Genomic DNA, 17,929 nt, shown 5'->3' with positions numbered 1-17,929 from the left:
AAGAGAATCACTTCAGCCCAAGAGTTGGAGGTTGCTGTAAGCTATGATGCCCATAGTTTTATCACCTATTTTCCTCTCTGACATCAGATTGATTTTGAATCAGTATTGAGAAATTTGGCAAAGCCCAGTGGTTACTGAATTTCCAAAGTGAGACTCTGTCTCAATTTAAAAAAAAAAGAAAGAAAGAAAGAAAAAAGAAAAGAAATGTGCATGTTTTGTGCTGTATTACTTTCCTTTAAGTTGCTCGAACTACAGGAGCTTAACCCAATCTGTACCTCCAGGAGTTTGGTCTGGAGGGATCTGAAAATCAGTTAATTCTCATTGCCAGTCATTGACTTGACAATGGAAGGAGGGGCTGAGATTTGATCTCAATTAATTGTTAGAATCCCCCTACCATGACACGTCTCCAACATCACTCTAAAGTAAGTGTTAAGGTTTCAGATCTAAATTAAAATCAGCTAACCAAGCACCTGTTATTCTCTAAACAACAATTTAATTCAATCAACAATTATTTTCAGGGACATTTCCTCTTCCAAGCCCTATGTCTCAATCAACTCAAAGATATGCTGCTGACTACAACATCCTTATCAATAGACAAGAAATGTTTCACAAAAAGAAAAAAATATATAAAATGCAGTAATGTAGAGAATGCCACTGTCTCTTGTGTGTCTCCCTCATGAGGTAGAAAATACCTTCCAGCTCACCAATTGATAAAAATGAATAAGAAAAATGTATATACAACATGTTTATAAAACAAATTTTCTCCATTGATGTCTTTTTTTGTCTCTAACAGATTCCCTCCCAAAATCACCTTTTGAATACAGGAGACAAACTTAACTTTGTAAAATTGGATCATATTTTGACCAGTCTCTTTTTATATAAATACCCTAAGTTGTTGAATCTGTTCTATCTTTATTATCTATATCTTGCATACAAATCGAATATCTAGAGCCTGCTTGATGGAGAAAAACCAAAGTGATAATGGTGGGCAACTAAGAATAACAAGAGAAACATAAATACAGGATTGGGAGGAGTGGTGCAGCCATGCTCATCACCAGCCTCAAGCAAAGGAATCAGCTTTAGTATATAGGGAAAGTTAAAGTTGTTTGTGCAGAGACAGTGTAACCAAGGAAAAATATCTTCAACTTTATGGGCTTCTGTAGGTGCTAAGGAAAAGGTTACAAAGAAGGTAATGAAAATCAATCTAGTCCATTACAATTGTTTCATCACAAGACTTCCGTAGAGTGAAGTAAAAGGTAAAAGCTTCCTGGGAGAGGATGAAAAACAAGGTGAGGAAAAACATGTTGTTCTTGAAGGAAGAGAGCAGCTGGAGGTTATTCTTAGAATGTTTCCAAGTTGTGGGGGCCCACACCACCTCATGACTGTTCTCCACCACAGACCAGTAAATACACCATTGACGTTAGATCTTCCAGATCTTTGAAAAACACCAGGCATACTTTCACATTGAGAAGAAATAATAAATATCATGTAATAAAATTCCTTGTACAATAAAACAGGGGTTCTCTTTTCTATAGTAGATAAATACAGATAGCATTCTCATTACTGAGGTTCCTTCATGATCACTAATATCATCTTTTTCAGTGCCTAAACATTTACTCATTGTTTAGTATTTAAGTTTATAAATGGAAGCTTCTAAAGTGACAATATTGCCACCGTCAAGAGCAATATTTTCCTAAGAAAGTTATCAGTTATTTGAATATCTCTTCTATGTGTACATGAAGCACCACTTATAAAGTAGTATGTAATGTATGTATGCATGTATAACATATTTCTAGAATAAAATGTTCCTGGCCAGTCTCCGCAAACATAGCTCAGAGTTTAGGGTACTGGCCACATGCACCTGGGCAAGTGGGTTTAAACAAGCCCCGAGCCTACTAAAACAAAAATGACAACAGCAGCGGGGGAAAAAAAAAAGAAAAGAAAAAAAAGGCAGGTGCCTGTAGTCCCAGCTACTTGGGAGGCTGAAGCAAGAGAATCGCTTAAGCCAAAGAGTTTGAGGTTGCTGTGAGCTGCAACACCACAGAACTCTACCAAAGCGACATAGTGAGAGTCTATCTCAAAAAAAAAAAAAAGAAAGAAAAAGAAAAAAGAAAAAATATTCCTAGCCAATTTGTAGAATCTACAAAAAGCACAAAATTATAAGTCATCTGGCAACCTATCTTTGAGTATTACCAGGTAAACAATGAAGACATACATAAAATAATACAGAAAAATCATCATATGAATTAAATTACTTAATTAGTAAGATGACTTTATAAAATAGTTTATCTTTCAACTAGAGTATAGGAGTCATTTTTACTAACTGAGCAAAATCACTCCATAAAAACAATTTCAATTGACTGATCTGCAAATTAAAATTACACTATTTATTTCAGTGATAGAAAGTAGTAGGGACTCATGCAGATCCGGTACTCACCAGTGCTTGCTGGAGCAGTATGAAGTCAGGTTAGGATCAGGACCTCACAGGGTAAGGGTAGTAGCTTTCAGAAGTGTGCGAGGCCAAGTGAGCTCCCTACTCAACTCTGCCTGTTATGGAGAGAATGAGCTTGACTCCTTGACAGTCTCTCATTTATAGGACCTCTGAGGACCACACCCATAATGTCAAAGTGATTATCAAAGTGATTACTACTCATCAGATAGGTGGGTGTTAGTATGGGCGATTAGGTTTCCCGGAGACAAAAGGAAAGATTGATTTATCACCTTGGATATCTCCGGAAACAAATTTCTACCAACATCATCTCATCAAGAATCACATATTTTTGCAACAAATAAACTCCTTACTGGTGATTTAGTATCTAAAAAACGATTTATGGATTGGTAGCTTTAATTATTAACTTATAACAAAAATCGGTAAAAAAAAATTTCAACAGTTAGTAATTTTGTCAAATGTCTAAGAAACGTTGGCGATGATGTGCCTGAGGGTGACTTCACATGTATTTGTTACTGTAGGAAGTGTTTTATTTTTTATATTGATTTATTTTTGTATTGTAATGTAAAAATGTAATGTGAGAACAATTTTGGCCCTTACTTCAGAACACAGATTTCTCCTGCTCCTGAAACCCCAGACAATGTTGCCTAAGGGTTTCTCCCCAGAGCATAATACAGAATTCTTTGCCAGGCGCCCCCCAACCCCATGGGGGGGAATGCCAGGAAATTGCTGGGAAGCCAGAAGCAGGGTGCCCCTGGGTCTGAGCAGGGAAGAGAACTTATGTGGAGGTTAAACAGAATTTATTTCTACCCCAGAATATAATATGATGGGAGCCTTTTCCCCAACTCATTTAGTTCACTGCTTATGGGGTGGGAAGAGATGACACATTGGAGCCTTAAGGAAAACCCTTCTCCTGACAATTCCCTCCAAACATCTTCCATGTTGTCTGAGAGAGCCAAACTGGATTCTGAAGCAGCATCTCAGATCTGTGCACAAGAGTTTTTAGGCAACTGCCTTGGCTTCACAGAGAAAATTGGGACAGTGGGATGATACACGAAGGCTCTGAGGACCTAGAGGAAGGAAGGCCTGGCTCTGCCTCGCTGACCAGAGGCCTCGCTGTGGAGCTCGGCCAGGCGCCTGGGCCTCCGCCTCCTACCCGCACCCGCGCCAAGCAGCAGTGGGCCCTCACAAAGGCGGATGGCTGCGGCAGCGGTGGCGCTCTCCGGCGTGGGTCCCCCAATGGCGGGCAGCGCGGCCGGGGCAGTGGGTCCCCACAGGCGGCTGGGCCATGGCATGACTGGAGGGCCGTGAGTTCGAGTATCTGATGAAGGAGCGCTCCGTGACCCTCCGGTGCAACTCGTGGCAGGGCTCCACGGACGTGAGTATGGGGCGTTAGAGCTGCATCTCCCTGTGCCACCTCGAGTTCTTCACGCCCTGAGTTGCTGGCCGCACAGCCCAGTCTGGACACTGGCGGCTACTTCTACCTGCACTGCCTCTGCAAGAACAGCGTGTGTGTGGACTGCTGTTCCAGAGGCACAGGGCGCCTGGCGGCAGCTGCCTCATGTGTGCAGGTTCAGGTTGCCGAGCACAAACGTCAAGATCACATTCACCGCCCTGTGCAGCGACAAGAGGGAGAAGCAGGAAGTGCTGAGACCCCAGTGAAAGCTGGTCAGCCGCCCATCTTGCCCCTGACCATCAACATCCAGACACTGTGGCCCCTCCCCTCCCCCACGGGGGCCATCGTTGCTGCCAACTCCTGCCCATCCAGCCCACGAAGCAGGGTGTTCAGGGTACAAAGTGGGCCAAGTGATGCCACCTGACCTCAATTTAATGGCCGAAAACTCGCAGCCAGAACATGAGAAGGCAGCTTCCGGAGGAGAAAGCCCGAAGGGTGGCTCAAAGCCACCTTATTCCTGTGCACAGTTAATAGTACAAGCAATTAGGATGGCTCCTGATAAACAATTTACCCTAAATGGAATTACACGCACCTCACAAAAAATTATCCCCAGTACAGGACTGCGGACAAGGGCTGCCAGAATTCAATTCGCTACAATCTCTCTCTGAATCGTTACTTCATCAAAGTAGCACGTTCCCAGGAAGAACCAGGCAAAAGCTGGTTCTGGAGAATAGATCCTGTCTCTGAAAGCAAATAAATACAGCAGGCTTTTAGGAAAAGACGGCCTAGGGGCGTGCCTTGCTTTAGAACCCCCCGGCACAACTCTCTTCTAGGAGCGCCCGGCTTGTCCCAGTTACACTGGGGCGCCTGTGCTCACTCCAGCAGCACCCAGACCCCCGCAGCCTGTCCAGGGAAGGTTCACCAACACCCTAGAGCCTGAGCCTGGTGCATCACAGCCCAAACTCGCTGACATCCAGGAAGCTCGGTGTGCCCAGAGCCACCAGGGTCACCTCTGCCCAGCCAGCCAGTCGTCATTGCTGTTCAGCGACAGCTGCCACAGACTATTTAAGGCCGTCCCTTACACGGTTGCAGCCCCAGTGACCACTCCGACCTCCCAGCCGCCCGTTGTGTGGACAGTTCACGTGGTCCACCAGTTACCAGCAGTGTTGGTCACCAGTGTGGCTGGACTAGCCCCAGCAAACACTTACACTCTTGCGGGGCAAGCTGTGGTCACTCAGGTGGCTGTGCTGCCCCCCCACGACGTCCGAGCTGGGGGGAGAACGGCCATGACAGGGAAGTGAAAGTAGAACCTATTCCCGCAACTAGCCATGCCACACTAGGCGCTGCCAGCCAGATCATCCAGCCCTCACAGACCACCCGTGTCCAGCCAGATCATTCAGCCCTCACAGACCACCCGTGTCCAGCCAGATCATTCAGCCCTCACAGACCACCCGTGTCCAGCCAGATCATTCAGCCCTTACAGACCACCCGTGTCCAGCCAGATCATTCAGCCCTCACAGACCACCCGTGTCCAGCCAGATCATTCAGCCCTCACAGACCACCCGTGTCCAGCCAGATCATTCAGCCCTCACAGACCACCCATGTCCAGCCAGATCATTCAGCCCTCACAGACCACCCGTGTCCAGCCAGATCATTCAGCCCTCACAGACCACCCATGTCCAGCCAGATCATTCAGCCCTCACAGACCACCCGTGTCCAGCCAGATCATTCAGCCCTCACAGACCACCCGTGTCCAGCCAGATCATTCAGCCCTCACAGACCACCCGTGTCCAGCCAGATCATTCAGCCCTCACAGACCACCCGTGTCCAGCCAGATCATTCAGCCCTCACAGACCACCCGTGTCCAGCCAGATCATTCAGCCCTCACAGACCACCCGTGTCCAGCCAGATCATTCAGCCCTCACAGACCACCCGTGTCCAGATGGTCAACATAGTACAACAGGAGCCTCTAGGTCAACACCAACAACCAATAAAATCTGTAACACAAAATGGTACTCACGTGGTACCAATCCCCAGCGCAGTGCACCTTCAGGTGGACCATGGGGCAGTGAGCCCTCCGCATGCTGGCAGCCCATGGTCAGCATCAGCCTCCCCGCCCCGTCCACAAAGTGTCAGAATGGCGACCAGCCAGAGCAGCCAGAGCAGCAGCCGCTGAAAACGGAGGATAGCGAGAGTATGGTCATGGCCCTGAGCATGGCCATGCCACCGGCAGCTGCGAAGGAGAAGGGCATCCAAAACTAGCCTCTGGGAGAGTTTTCTGACTTCAAAGATACCAACTTTGTGGTGCCAGAAGGAGAAATTACCTCTCACCTACGCTCAGAGCGCATCCCCTAGCCTAGCCCAGCTCATGGAATGATTTACTTTTGTCTGTCTTGTTAAAGTTCAGAGGGAACTACTCTGTGACAGCTGCAGATGTCCCCTGGTGGAGCGGTTGCCTGAAGGATTCCAGCACCTCGGTCTCCGTGGGTGGGACAGACCAGCGGTGCCACAGCCACACGTGCAGGCCCAGGTGCGTGAGGCACATGTGAGGGCCCAGGGATGAGCCTGTTGTGCAAAAGAGCTGCCGGGACTCATGAGCTGCACTTAATTGTTCTCTTTCTTGGTATTTTTTATTGTTTGTTTCTTTGTGTTAACTTTGTCCCTGGCAAAATATTTTCACTCTAAATAAAAGCAGTCTCCTAAAAAAAGAAAATAATAATGATAGCAAGGAAGGAAAATGAAGTTGAGGAAGCCCCTGTCTTCTAGGATGCCTCATTTTGAGCATGAGTAACATGGATGATTCCACCCTGAGGTCTTTCCTGGTCTCCTCTGAGATCTGGGTTTTCTTCTGGATGAGGCCATCCAGGGTTGTGACAAGAGGTTTGATTCTAGGGGCCTAAAGCAGGGACTTGGGATGGAGAACCCCTAAGGGAAGGGGACCCTGCTGAGCAGATTCCTGGATGCTTGAGGCACAGTGGAGGTAGAGTAGGGATAACTTTGCAGAACCTGAAAGTTCCAGAACCCCCCTGTCCCCATCACCAGTGGATGGATCCCGTGATAGTGGAAGCCTGGGGAAACACGGGAGAATGTGTGATAAAGAGCAGCCCCCTAAAAGACCCAGGTTTGTCTCAGCCTGTTTCAGCCTTAGTCCCCAGCATGTTCCCCCGTTTAATCTGAAAGGCAAGTTTCAGAATAAAACTGAATTTCTCCCAGTTCCTCCAACCCCCTAGCAACAGCTAAACAATGGTGGAAAAATCACCTACACGAAGTTCCCGAGCTACTGTATCTCCCACGCTGTCTCCGTGCCAACCATCACGATGTAGGCCATGCAGTCACCAGGCTATAGCCCCCTGACTGTAACTCTGCCTCTAGCTAACTGCCACGTTCTGCTTTTGTTTCTGCTTGCTTCTATGGCGCAAATGGTATAAAAGTCCACCTGCCCCTCACTTCGGGCCTCTGCTATCCCAGCAACAGCCCCCTGCACAGGTGTAATAAATCACCATCTGATTTATACCTGAAGTGGGGTCCAAGTCTTTCTAACAGGTGGCTGTGGGTCCTACACTGCTTACAACAAAGGGAAGTGAAATACTACTGTAGTTTTTACTGTTCACTGGACTGAGCATCCTCTTAGTTTCAGAAACAAGGACTGCAGGTGCTCTGGGGCCTACAGAGCAGAGCACTTTTCTCTGGTTCCTCCAAGACCACCCAGCGTCACCCAACTGACAGAGACGTCTGTGAGGACTTCTGGTTCCTAGAGTCTCTCTAGGATTTCTAAACCCAAAACTGACTGCGTGAACCAGGAGCTGCTCTGATCGTTCTCCTGGTTTGTTTTTCCAGAGCAGACAGCACAACATTGGCTCCATACATAGGTCTGACCATTCTAAATTCCAATCCAGCCTTCTATGTTATGAAAGTATAAAATATTTCTCAGAAGGATAGAAGATGTGTATTGACAGTTTGATAGCTATAGTTACACATTTTGAACATTTGGGCATTTGGTACGTGTGCCTCAATTTGTTTTCTTGCTCCAGTTTCACAAATATGAGAAGATATCTGTGAAAAAGTCTCACTGAGAGGTTCTTTTATCACCACCTCTTCCCAGCCTGGGGCTTGTTCCCAAGCCAGTTTCCTTGAAAATTGCTTTCTATGTCTTCTTTTACTACTTCGTTCATAAATCATTGTAACAGAAAATCTACTATAGTGGAAAAGTGATAGAGCTCATTTTTTTATTAATATTAAATCATAGCTGTGTACATCAATGCCATCATGGGGTACCATACACTAGTTTTTAGACCGTTTGACACATTTTCATCACACTGTTTAACATAGCCTTCCTGGCATTGTCTTATTTATTGTGTTAAGACAATTATATTCTACATTTACTAAGTTTCACATGTACCCTTGTAAGATGCACCGCAGGTGTAATCCCACCAATCACCCTCCCTCTGCCCATCCTCCCTCTTCTCTCCCCTCCCTCTCCCTCTTTCCCATATTCTTAGGTTATAACTGGGTTATAGCTTTCATATGAAAGCCATACATTAGTTTCATAGTAGGACTGAGTACATTGGATACTTTTTCTTCCTTTCTTGAGATACTTTACTAAGAACAAGGATAGACCTTATTTTTAATGAATTATTTCTATCCAAACTCCAGTAAAAGTTAATAATTGAATCTGCATGTCTCCCTTTCCTGAAGTATTCCACACCTAAGGATTCAGGTGATCGTAAAGAGTTGATGATAGGTTTGGGATGTTTTGCTTAAAGAAAAAAATTGTCTTTAAAGGAACAAGAATTATTACCTGGTCTTAGACCTCCCATAGCACACTCATATAGGTAGGTTGAAACTTTTGAGAGACACAAAAATCACAACACATACAATCCATGCAGACAAAAACAGATGAAGCCCTCCCCGCAACACCAATGAACCTAGCAAGTTGAAACTGGCAGGGTGAATGTGAAAAGACACTGTCGACTGTGTTACGTTGACATGAAATCATGGACCATAACACAGTCTGTCTCAAAACTTCTATAGTGATCCATGTATAGTTTATGTTCAGAAGGTGATTAAGCTTCAGTCATCGTGTTCTGAGAAATGATCTTGAATTTCAAAAGCATGACTATTCTATCCTGAGACCCATGATTTTACAAAGACTCCCAAAGGCTTTTGTTCATTCCTTGGTTTACAATAATTTTAGTAGCATCTCTTCCTAAATGAGGTACAGAAATAAATACTTGTTAATAAAGCAATATGTATTATTCAGAACTAATCAGAAGTATCCTCCAGGAGGATGGGTAGAATACACAGAAAAGATTTGCATCAGCAGTGGGGAATAATTATCTTCACATTGAATCTTTCTCCAGTTTAGGCTATTCTATCTTAAAAGGAAGATCTTAAAACATTCAACTATTTCCAAACTATTTAACAGTGATTCCAAATAGCACTGAAAAATATGACTAAGAATATAAAACTATGCAACACCCCCCACAAGGTTCACAATATCTGGAACACAATAAAAAGTATCAATAATGCAAATGGTCAGAAAAAGAAGGCCTGTCAAAAGGAGGAAAAGTGATCATTCAAAACCAGAACTGACACATGTATCAGAACTAGCAGATAAGGACATTACAGCATTTAAACTAACCATACTTCATCTGTTCAGATAAAGTAAGTAGGGATATGGAAAGCATAAAAAACAAATTTAAATTACAGAGATAAAATCTACAACTTCTGAAAGGAAAAATGCATTGACTGGGATTAATGAGAGATTAGACACTCCAGAAGATTAGATCAGTAAATGTTAACACTACAAAATGAAACAGAACGAAGAATTTTGTTAATAATAATCCTATTCCTATACTCTTATTGTCTGTCTGCTCTGTTGTGATGTTAAATTTTATGTATTAATTTGGCTATGTCACATGTTTTAGTCTGTTTAAAGATGCCATAACAGAACACAAGAGTCTCAACAATTTATAAGGAAATTAATTGGCTCCCAATTCTAATGGCTGGAAAGTCCAGGATTGGGCAGCGGCATCTCGTGAGGCCACCAGGCTGCTTCTACTCACACAGGCAGTGAGCATGTCCTAAGACATCACGTGGCCACAGAGGAAGCAAGAGAGGGAAACCTAGGGAACTAGCCTCTTCTTAACAACCCACTTTCTCTGGAGAGAGTCCATTCTCAAAAGAGCTACACCTCACTCACCCCTGATGGAGGTACTAATCTATTGATGTGGGTTTCACTCGAGCATCAGAGCACCCAGCACTAGCTTCACCTTCCAACTTTGCCTCCTATTTTGACATAGTGTTCCCAGGGATGAGCCATACCAGAGCTCCAGGGCACCCAGGTTTTCATCGAAAGCCAGTCTAAATGTCCCTGTGCAGACAGTTTTTAAGATGTGATTAACATTTCAATAGACTTGAGCTAATCAGATTCTTTTCCATGAGGTGGTTGGGCTTTGTCCAATGAACTAAATGTTTTCTAGTGAAGACTACCCTACCTTGAGCAGCAATTATTTCTGCCCCCAGTCAGCCTTCACACTGGAGACTGCAACATCAGCTCATCCCTGAGTCGACAGCCTACTAGTCTACCTTTCAGATTTTAGAATTGTCAGTCTCTAAAATCATGTAAGTCAATTCCTAATACTCCAGTTTGATAGATCAAGATATATATGTGTTTGGATGTAGATTTATGCCTATAGGGTCATGCCTTGCTCAATGATGAAACTACATTCTGAGAAAAGCATTCCTAGGTAATGGTATCATTGTGAGACTGCTACTGAGTAGGCTTACACAAACCTAGTATAAAAGCCTGTTAGCTCCCAAAACCTCAGCTCGTCCCCCCAACCCCCATAGATTCCGAGAAAGGGCTTCAGAACGAGAAAGCACAAAGTCCCCAAGTTCCCGAAATCTCCCCTAGTTCCCAGTGAACAAACAATAGTGAAAACTTGCTCAAGCTGTGTTTCTCAAGCTATAGGTCCTCGTGAACAAACAATAGTAGAAACTTACTCAAGCTGTGTTTCTCAAGCTCTAACCCCGCCCTGAGCTAGCCGCAATATTCTGCTTCTGTGCTAACTTGCTTGCCACGTGGCACAAAAAAGGTATAAAAGTCAACCTGCCTTCCACTTCAGGGCCACCTGCCTTTGAGAGCAGCGGTCCCCTGCACAGGTGTAATAAAATCACCATCCGATTTTACCAAAGTGGGGTCTGAGTCTATTTTTACAGGCTGTGACGGATACAACACTAGACGGGTTAGCCTATTATATACCTAGGCTATGTGGTATAGCCTATTGCTTCTAGGCTACAAATTTGTACAGTATGTTACTGTACTGAACACTCTAGGAAATCATAGCACAGAGGTAAGTATTTGTATATCAAGATATAGAAAAAATGCCATGAAATTACAGTAGAGAAGATTTTAAAAATTAGCTGGACATAGAGTTTCATGACTATAATCCCAGCATTTTGGGAGTCCAAGACAGGAGAATTGCTTTGAGTCCAAGAGTTTGAGAACAGCCTGGGAAACATAGGGAGGACCTGTCTCTACAAAAACAAAAACAAAAACAAACAAAAAATTATCTGCACATGGTGGTGGGTATCTGTAGTCCCTGTTTCTTGGGAAGCTAACCAGGAGGATTACTTGAACTCAGGAGTACAAGGTTACAATGATCTGTGATCATGCCACCGAACTGCTGCCTGTACAACATAATGAGAACTTGCCTTAAAAAAAAAAAAAAAAAAAAAAAAAAAGAATAAAAGAATTGCATGTCCAGTTCAGTCTTTTGAGACCATCCTTTTATATTTGGACCGTTGTTAACTGAAACACCATTATTCAGCACATAGACGGCCCCAAAGATTACAGTTGAACTATTATATACAGGTAAACTGTTTTTCCCACCTCTAGAGAACCTGACTAGTACACCCATTTCACAGTCAGAGCATTCAGAAAAAGTTGGCCAGTTTTCCCTGTTCGTTTGTTCATTATTGATTTCCTTTGATTCACTAATGCACAAAACAGTTCCTGAGACATAGAGTGCTACCTTCCCTGAGAAATTTAAACCATATAATTTCCCAGGTGTCTCTGGAAGGAAAATATCAATGTAATGAAAGTGATTTTCTCTTGAATTTTGCTTTCTTTTGACATGTTTTTCCAAATATCAATAGTACTATTTGGCAGACCACAACGTGGCCTGCCCCTCATCTTGGCATCATTCATAATAAACCTCTGAATTTTTTTTTTTCATTTTTTATTTGTTTGTTTTTTGCAGTTTTAGGCTGGGGCTGGGTTTGAAGCCTCCACCTCTGTGATATGGGGCTGGTGCCCTACCCCTTTGAGATCCAGGCACCACCCTCTGAACTGTTATTTTTAAACCAGATTCTACTCAAGTACATTTGTGTCTTGAAAATGGTTGAAGATATCTGTTCCTGCATTATGTTTGCAAGAGTGCTCAAAGTAAATAACTCTTGGTAGCAAAGAAAATCTTCCCTTTTGATCACAATGAAGGGTAAGCCTATGCTGAGTTGGCAGTATCAGTTAATTAATCCAAATAGTTGATTAACATATATATTTGCTTTTGCCTTATGCTTTGATTTCTGCAATACAACCTTTCATGTCTCTCCCTCTAATTTAAGATACTTGTGGTCTTTATGAGTGTTATGATGCTGACAAACAATGAATTTCTTTGAAAGTTGCCATCATCACGTAAACCAGTAACTGTGAACAGTTTGCAACATCTGTAGATTCATTAAGCTGGATACTAAATATTGGAAGTGGAGCAGATTTAATTTCCTGGATTACCTGATCAAGAACATCAGCAGACCTGTCGTCTATTCTTCTGCCGACAGTGTCGTTAGATAAGGAATTTGCACTCAATTTCATAGCAAATTCTCCTCTGATCATAACTTGAACAACGCCTTTGGCTACTGGCAATAATAAATCCTCAGCAGTGGTGTGAGGTTTCATAGCTCTGGTGATTCTGAGTGCCACCCAATGTGAAGCTTCAATGGCTGCTATGTTTTGTTTGTGGTACTTGCCACCAGTGTCAAGCCTGGCTTGAATCCATCAGGTTTGCTTCTAAAATACTTGGTATCCTTGCTGGCAAAGCTAGGATGCTTGCTATCAAAATGGCATTTTAGTTTGTTCGGTTTCATAGATTCGGCTGATACAACTTCACAACAAATAACACATTGTGGTTTCTCAATTCCTGCTATAATCATTGAGGTAAAATCATATTGTAAAAAATCCTCACTATATTTTCTTCTCTTAATATTCTTCTCTACAGAATCCATTGTCATGGGATGGTTTGCTAATGAAAGTAATATATGACAATAGCTTTAATAATACAAAAGATGATACATGGCATAGTTCAGTCAATACAGTTCATTAAAGTTTCCTATGATTTACATTCTCTGTGTTTTTTTTTTTTAACATACATGTTATTATCACAAAGGGGTAGTCTTCACATCAACCACAGCAGAATATAAAAAGACGGATCAGCATCTAGATTTAAGTTCCCATGGTACAGACATATATATTTTTTGCAGTAGTTGATGATTTTACAGTACATGATTTTACATTTACCCAATGATCATAATTCATGAAGTGTCATTTTACCTCCAAAACTGTTGTTTTCTTTCTTTCTTTCTTTTCTTTTTCTTTTTTTTAGAGACAGAGTCTTACTTTATTGCTCTCGCTAGAGTGCTGTGGTGTCACAGCTCACAGCAACCTCCAACTCCTGGGCTTAGACAATTCTCTTGCCTCAGCCTCCCAAGTAGCTGGGACTACAGGCACCCACAACAATGCCTGGCTATTTTTTTGTTGCATTAAGTATTTGATAGAGTTTCTCAGTGAATTAGCTTGCATCTGGGCTCTGTATATGGAAAAGTTTCAAATGAATTTAATATTTTAATTTTTGCCTGAGTTTATTATATTAATTTGTAGAGAGTGTATAGGTATTTATTTCTAATGTATCGTATTGCAAATTTCTAGATTTTAAGGCAGTTGAGTTCAAAATTTTAAAAAGTAATATGCAAAAATAAAGGTTTTAGCAAAGTTTCCTCAATGTGTCAAGGTCTCCTGTGGGCAGGAGGAGCCATTATTGTACTTCTTGTATTTAATTCCTATATTTACTACATGGAATAAATGGCGGTATATAATCTATAGAAATATGAAGAATGTTCTAATTCTACTCAAAATAAAAATCCGAGCCATGGGCGGTGCCTGTGTCTCAAGGGAGTAGGGCACCAGCCCCATATAACGAAGGTGGTGGGTTTAAACGCGACCGCGGCCAAAAAAAAAAAAAAACAATATATATATATATATATATATGTATCCAAGCCTATCTATCCTCATCAATATTTAGGTGGACAAATATAAATTTGAATAAAAATAGAAAATGACACAGAAAATAAAGAACGGTACAAAGAGATAAAACTCTGACAAAGTAGATTTGTTAATACCTAGATTATACCTGTTTTTTGACACAACTCCTATGTGTTTATTTATATATATTTAATGATAATAAGTTTGGCCTATAGCTCAGAGTGAGGACATATTTATAATCATTTGGGTGATTTAAAAGCATCATAGAAATCAACTGTTCTGGTACAAAACAAATTAATGAACACAAAAAGTGTTAAGTAATTTTGTTAAAAAGTTTGATTTGGTAATTAGGTACACACATAAACATCATTTTTGATACTAAACAGAAGATAAAATACTTTTTAAACCATATGGGAAAGATTTTTATAAGTACCGTGAAATGACAGTAGAAACCATCAATTACAGCATAACCCATAAGTAATATGTAAATAACCACATGCACATTTCCTCTAAGATAATTTTAAATAACTACTGGAGAAAATTTAAACCAACATCACTTTAGGAGACTTCAAGTATTATTTTTTCTTATTTTGAGACAGCCTCACTTTGTCACTCTTGGTAGAGTGCCGTGGCGTGACAGCAACCTCAAACTCTTGGGCTCCAACGATTCTGTTGCCTCAGCTGCCCTAGTAGCTGGGACGATAAGTGCCCATCACAATGCTCGGCTACATTATTTTGGTTCAGCAGGCCCGGGTGGCTTCCAAACCACCCACCCCGGAGCATGTGGCTGGTGCCCTAACCACTGAGGTACAGGCAACCCCAGAGTTCAAGTATTGATAAGAAGAAAGCATTTTCACTGGAGCCAAAGGGCCTACATTTACATAATTAATTCTATCAATACTGAATTTATGGGACTGAAAAACATAGGTCTGGCTGTAATCAGGTCTCATACATTAAAGTGGAAGATTGAAACTTTATAGTTCATGTTTTGGGCAAAGGGATATTCATAAATACTATTTGGTGAAGACATCTAAAAATACTCAAATGTTACCATTATTCATACATTACTTAACAAATTTAATCGGAAAATATGGGCACTTTCGAAGAGCACAAGTAAATTGAAAGAAGAATTCATAGGAACAATCAAATGAACAAGTCAGTTTTCCTTCAGAAACTTTATAACCATATGGACCTCAAGTCTTTGGGGACTTCTTAACTTATCCTTTTTGACTAAACGAGGAAAATTGCTAAATGAACTTATCCCAAATGTAAATTTTTTCAAATGTGCAAACCAAATTATTTTCAAATTGTAATTTCTTATGGAGTATGAAGCAAGGTGAGAAGGTCATCTCTAGAGCCTGCATAGTACAGAAAACAGGGAAATAAAGAGTGCTGAGAGAAATAGTGTCCATGCTATAATTGGATACCTAACTAAAATGTCTTTACAAAATAAGGGTAACATTTTTTGGGGGAGAAATAAAAAATAAATGAATAATGTAAAACATTGATAAATTTAATTACTAATAGGAGCTTCCTTAGATAGAGAAGTTTTCTGATATGAAGTTCAGGGAAGCAAATTAAAAGATAACAAATTTCTTGTTTTTTTTTATGATGAAAAGTTATATATTTAGAATGAGCCACCTCGACTTGGTTTAAATGATCCCAATTTTGTTGGCAACATACAGAGCATCATAATCAGAAGCCAGTGGAACATAGGCCTTCTACTCACCATCATTTCATTTTTTTATAAATGAAATCGGATTTATTCATCTTTTTATATATTGGCCTTGATGCAAAAGAAGACTAAAAGTGACTTAAAAGGTGAGTAGAGTAACTTTAAAAAAATATCAAAAATATATATTATTCTCCCCAAAAGCTAGCTGCTTCCAACTTGATTTAATACTTTGCATGTTTTCCCTTCATTGCTCGGTAAACACATTTGCTTCTGTTTTCTGTAATCACCGACTGCTGAGTTTTGCTGTTTTGTCAATTGACGTTTCACCTTCTGTTTCACGAGTTCGGGAAGAATTGTAGAACAGTTCACAACACTGCCCGTAGAAGAAGTAATACTCAGAGTTTTGTTTTACACCAATTAATGTCTCCCATATGCTTTTCATCTCTGAGAGGCCTGGATTCTTTACTCAGTGACACAAGGCAGTTAGATGAGAGCATTCGTCCACACACTCCTCAGAGCCAGCAGAGGCTTCTCCTTGATGTGTCTGACCACCCTGTCTCAGGTAATTTTCATTTCTGTTTTTCTCCTCAGAAAATTCAGGTATGGAATTTTTGTCAACAACCTGCCCTTTCATTTCTTCTAAACCTGGCTGAAGTCAGTCATTTCAAAGCGGTGTGCGCCAGCACTCTGCTCTGATGAACTGTCCTCCCTGATGTGTTCCAGGTCTTCGAATGATCTGTAGCCACCCGACTGGTCCACACAGTTCTGTTCTCTTTCATCTTTGAAACTATAAAGATCTGATTTTTCTGACACTTCTCCATCAGAAAATGAAAACTGAGGTCCCTCTTCTGTCTCAGTGGCCCTCTCATCTGGGCATACTGGCTGCAGCAGGTGGTCACCAGCCTGTAGGTCCTTTGTGTAGCTGCTGGAAGAAACCTCCACATCAAGAAAGCCTTCCGTCCTGACATCACTAAAGGTTGGATAAAGCTCACTTTCATAGCCAAAGCACTTCATGAAGAAATCTCTGATGCACTTGACATCTCTGTCGAAATACACTTCAGCACTGGGATGAGAAGTTGAGATCATCTGTAGGAAATCGATCCATGGTGATACGATCATTTCCATCCAAAATGCGATTGAATTCATTGAAATCTCCATGAATCAGCCCATGATTCCCAAGTCTTACAATTAGTTCCATAGCTTCATCATAGACTGAGGCAGGATTTTCACCATGGTGTATCTGACATAGAGGATAACCATTTATGATCTCCATGACCACTGCATGGCGATTATAAACAACTAGCTTTGAAACTGGAAATTTCCTCCCATATAACACCTTCATATAAGCAAATTCCTTCACCGCAGAGAGAGGAGATAAATAAAGCTAAGACACATCATGCCTGTGTTTATGGTAATCAGGCTTGTTTTTTAGATTTCAAAAGGAGGTTCTTCCTAGTCTGTGAAGTGTTAATGCAAATTGCTGTCCTTCTTCATTTGCAACAATGTAAATATCTGATTCTTTGCCAACACCCATCTGGTTTCCAACAGACTCAACTACTTGTCTGGAACAAAGTGTTTTCAAAGCCATAATCATAGCCTACATTTGTCAATAAATAGCCCCGGACAGTCTTGGAATGCTCCCAAGCTATGAGTTTATGTTTCACTAATTCTCTTAAAACTTTCTTACAGCCAGCTATAGAGGTGATCAAACTGCAGGGAACTATCTCATGGTTCTTCATGGTCATTTCAACACCGGTCAAAACCCTGAAGCCATCCCGGCTCAGGTAGCGCAACTTGGCCACATTCACCTTCCCCATGGAGGCAGCGGATGAAAGTCCAATCATGAAGCTTTTAAGTAGATCAGTTCTTAAATAACTGATATATAATAAGAGTATAATTTTTATACATGGTAATTAAATCAAACAAATTATCTTCTACGTGAAAAGGTAACTGAGGAGAGAAAAACCTACTCTTCAGAGAATTAATTTTATTTTATGCCACTCATTTTGTATATTTTGGAGAACATTATTCTTTTGTTTGAACTGAGTAGCACCAAAGGATCAAATGTGGCATCTTCTGGACATTCCGATG

At 41.5% G+C, this 17,929-nt stretch overlaps 2 pseudogenes; one reads left to right on the top strand and one right to left on the bottom strand.

Moving 5' to 3' along the window:
- Nucleotides 1-3,646: 3,646 nt before the first annotated feature.
- LOC128588347 (forkhead box protein K2-like) lies at nucleotides 3,647-6,107 on the top strand (annotated as a pseudogene).
- Nucleotides 6,108-15,991: 9,884 nt separating this feature from the next.
- LOC128588352 (serine/threonine-protein kinase RIO2-like) lies at nucleotides 15,992-17,655 on the bottom strand (annotated as a pseudogene).
- Nucleotides 17,656-17,929: the final 274 nt, after the last annotated feature.

Source organism: Nycticebus coucang, chromosome 6 (genome assembly GCF_027406575.1).
Source record: "Nycticebus coucang isolate mNycCou1 chromosome 6, mNycCou1.pri, whole genome shotgun sequence".
Classification (NCBI taxonomy): Eukaryota; Metazoa; Chordata; class Mammalia; order Primates; family Lorisidae; genus Nycticebus; species Nycticebus coucang.
Note: the sequence above shows the minus strand (reverse complement) of the source record. Positions and strands in the feature narration are given on the sequence as shown.